Here is a 4623-nt window from a genome sequence, read left to right as displayed (position 1 = left end):
GAGAGAGAGAGAGAGAGAGAGAGAGAGAGAGAGACTCTACCACACATATATTAAACTTCGGACATCTTGAAATGATGTGATCTAGTAACTTCTTGGTTAAACACGAGTTTCTTTGAAATTGTTGCGAGGTTTCGAAGGATGAAGCACTTTACTGCATTAAGTGGACTGATAAACTGAAGGGCTAAACAAAATTTATCCTTTTCGTTTATCCTTTCTTGAATATTTTGAACGAATTTTTGTAAGTTATATTTATCACTATACGTGCACTTATCTTCGATGTTTAAACTATAAGTATAGTGTTCTTGATTTATATCATCTTCTTTTCAGTCAATTTTATTTGCTAATCTATATAGGGTAGGAAGGATGATAGTTAACTAATATATTTTTCAATTTCTTTTTATATACGCCTACGTCTAAAATTTTCGAATTAGCAGTCTAAAAGTTTATACGCATTTAAACGGGAAGGCACTTTTGTTAATAATGAATCATTTTTACACTTAGAAATTTGTAAAAATAAAATATTATTATTAATCATTAATAATTTTTTTATAACTTATAATTCACTTGAATTTAATTAAAATTTAATCATGTTAATTCCATTATTTCTATAGAAAATATATTGAATTTGATTAAACATTTCTAATACGTATATTTAAAAACAAATTTTTCAAACGTAGTATTTATGCAAATTTAGGCAATTTTCTGACTAAATGATTTTTTTACTAATTTTTCTTCTATAAGAAATTAAATAATTTTATTTAATGGCTAACTTAACATAAGATACAATTGAGACTTAACAATTTTTTTCATACAATTTTAATTGGAATTCAATTTTTAAATCAATCTTGCTTCGTTTATAAATAAAATGTTTAATATTTCTTCCATTTATTTTTTAACATTAACATTTTTTTGAAGATAAGATATCTAAACTTTTTATAACATTTAATTCGTTTAAATGTTTTTTTTATACTTCTAGTATAACTTAAAATTTTTGCAACTACGAATTTTGTATTTAGACGTATATCTTTTTAAAAAATAAATGACTAATAAAATTGTATTATTTATCTGTCGGATATAATGTAAGTGTAATTGTACATTTTAGACTTATAATTACGATTAGAAATGAAAATCCGACATTATAGGAAAATTCATTATAAAAATAGATAATCTTTTTCTTAACGAAGCCATCAAAATGTTTATATAAATTTTTTTCTACGTTTTTTCAAACTAAATCTTTTTGTAAATCTCTGAGTAAGTATCAGGAAATAAATATTTCACCATAATAATATGAATTCCGTGACGAAGTCACATGTATGTCAGTATTATTGTGTTTTACACAAATGTATTTATCTTCACCAGATAACGCGCAGAACAGCATTAAAAGTTGGCAATTCTATAGACCAAAGTCCAGTTTCTCTATCACTAATAATATTTGAAAATTTTACTTGAGATTCATTTATCCACTTCGTTCCTTGGATTCTTCTGTTAATTAAGTTATGATATATTAATGATAATGACATTTTCTGTTTAATTAAAATATACATAAACCAATAGTTTTAAGATAAATTAATTTTCGTATTAAATTATTGTGTTTCTCTTTATACTCGATATTGTCGCTCACGCACGCACGCATGCACACATTCGCAAATACATACACGGGCGCGCGCATATGTATATATATATATATTTTCTTCTAAATTCATATACATAATAAATTTTTAAGAGCAATGTTTATATTTTATCTTTCTTCGAATCAATATAGTGTTAAATATAATTTTATAACAACACTCAAAAATTAAATTTTGTTTCCTTAATTATAGATTCGTTTCCAAAGTATTTGTAATTATGCGTTAAAAACTAAACAGATCTCTACGTAATATTCTTAAAAGGAAAAAGAATAACAATGCGGATTTAAGATTATACAATGGCAAATTTAACTGTAACACTTACCCTTAATTTTATGTAATTAATATAATAATGATTTTAAAGTTTTTAAAATACATGTGATATGAAGCAAAGTAATAATTTAAAGTAATAAAAAAAAAAATCAATTATATAAAAAATGAAGTTGTAAATTTTATGTACGATTCTTTATAAAATCGATAATTTCTTTCCAAATTAATATGATGAAATAACGCTTAACTTTATAATATATATATATATATATATATATATATATATATATAATATATTAAATATAAATTAGAATAAATATAATAAATATAAGAAATTTTTAATTATTAAGATATTCATCGCGTAAAATGAAAATTATAATTACATAAATAATATTGAAATATATATGATTTTATACACATTAATTTTTTAAAAGCGTATCAATATGGTTTATTAATTAGCCTAATATTTTGTTTAATATTATTTAGAGATCTCAGAAATTTTTTAATCGATATTAAAAACAGAACTATAAAATATTAATATTTATAATTTTATAGTGAATTCACGTAATGAAAATTTAAATTTTTAATAGTTGCCTTTAATGTATTATAAATATAAGTAAAGTTTTCTAAATTATTTAACTCAATTATTTAATTAAATATTTTTTATTCATGAGATCAATATGATACTTTTAAAGGCAAACTTTCTATTAATTGTAACATTGTTTTCAACTTATTACGCATGTGTTAATTGCAATTTACGAGAATGCTTTCGGGACTGTGAGAGTGAGGATATTTATTTGAATAAAATTCAAAATTACTAAGAATTATTATTAAAATGTATCTTTTTTCATTGTAATTAATTAAAACGGTTCCATTATATTAATATATATATATATATATATATATATATAATATATTAAATATAAATTAGAATAAATATAATAAATATAAGAAATTTTTAATTATTAAGATATTCATCGCGTAAAATGAAAATTATAATTACATAAATAATATTGAAATATATATGATTTTATACACATTAATTTTTTAAAAGCGTATCAATATGGTTTATTAATTAGCCTAATATTTTGTTTAATATTATTTAGAGATCTCAGAAATTTTTTAATCGATATTAAAAACAGAACTATAAAATATTAATATTTATAATTTTATAGTGAATTCACGTAATGAAAATTTAAATTTTTAATAGTTGCCTTTAATGTATTATAAATATAAGTAAAGTTTTCTAAATTATTTAACTCAATTATTTAATTAAATATTTTTTATTCATGAGATCAATATGATACTTTTAAAGGCAAACTTTCTATTAATTGTAACATTGTTTTCAACTTATTACGCATGTGTTAATTGCAATTTACGAGAATGCTTTCGGGACTGTGAGAGTGAGGATATTTATTTGAATAAAATTCAAAATTACTAAGAATTATTATTAAAATGTATCTTTTTTCATTGTAATTAATTAAAACGGTTCCATTATATTAATTACATAATATATATATATATATATATAATATTCCATTAACCTAATATTCGTAAATATATTTTTCGTTATCATTAAATATGATGAAATTATACAACAGATTTTAAATTGTAACTACATTTCTTTCAAGACCTATGAAACTTATTAATCAAATTCAAAATATTTCTTTTCCAAAAAAAGCTCTGGATTTAGATTCGGAGAAGTGGAAATGTAAACATGAATGCTATTTAATGGCTACTCATGGTAAGTACTTAATATAATATATTATTATACTTAATATATTATTATAGTTTAATTGCTTATTTAAATCCTGATAGGTGGTTTCAAAAAGAATACCCTGTACGAATGTCGGGAAGTCTGTAGAGGTAAAAATTCAATTTAATAATTATATTGTTCAATAATACATTTAACACATATATTATTAATGATTTTTGATATATTAATTTAAATATATTAATATATTAATAATAATATTAAAACCGGTACATGGGAATTGATGTCGGTGATGCTAGTATAATTTTTCATATACTAGATATATATTTGATATTTATAAATGTTGGAGTTGAAATAATATTGATAATCCATATAAAAATGTAAAATATTCATGTAAAATCGTTCGAACACTAAATTACAGATGAAATTTAAAATAACTATAATAAACAATAGAATATGTATGTATTGCAAATAATAATACAAAATATTAATTTAATTATGTACTTATTATTTCTCTGTGAAGTTAATTATAATTAATAGTAACGATTGTATTAATTTATAAGCAGCAACTTAAACTTTAACAAATGTATAAATACCGAAGTCTTAAGATCAAAGACATTCTACAGAACAACATTACAGAAAAATTATATTCTAATAAATTATATTAAATATTTATATTATTAATTCTTTGATCTAGATTTATCGTTAGACCTTCAAGACGACTGTTTCCGAGCCTGTGCAATTTTATTTCCTGTGAAAGCCTGTAACTAAAATCACAAATTTCATTAATTTACTGCACATAATTTTCCTTGTATAATTTATAATAATTCGAATTATCTTTCATTTAAAAATAGATCAGAGAAGTCGAAGAACTCCAAAAACATCAATAACACGAAAACCTAAAACAACAACTAAATTTGGACCTCTGATAGGACGTACATGGATATAGAAGGATATTAGTATATATAATTAAAGAAAAAATGAGAATAGACAACAAAAATTTAAAACTTCTAA

This window comes from Ceratosolen solmsi, unplaced genomic scaffold (assembly GCF_000503995.2).
Source record: "Ceratosolen solmsi marchali unplaced genomic scaffold, CerSol_1.0 scaffold41, whole genome shotgun sequence".
NCBI lineage: Eukaryota > Metazoa > Arthropoda > Insecta > Hymenoptera > Agaonidae > Ceratosolen > Ceratosolen solmsi.
Note: the sequence above shows the minus strand (reverse complement) of the source record.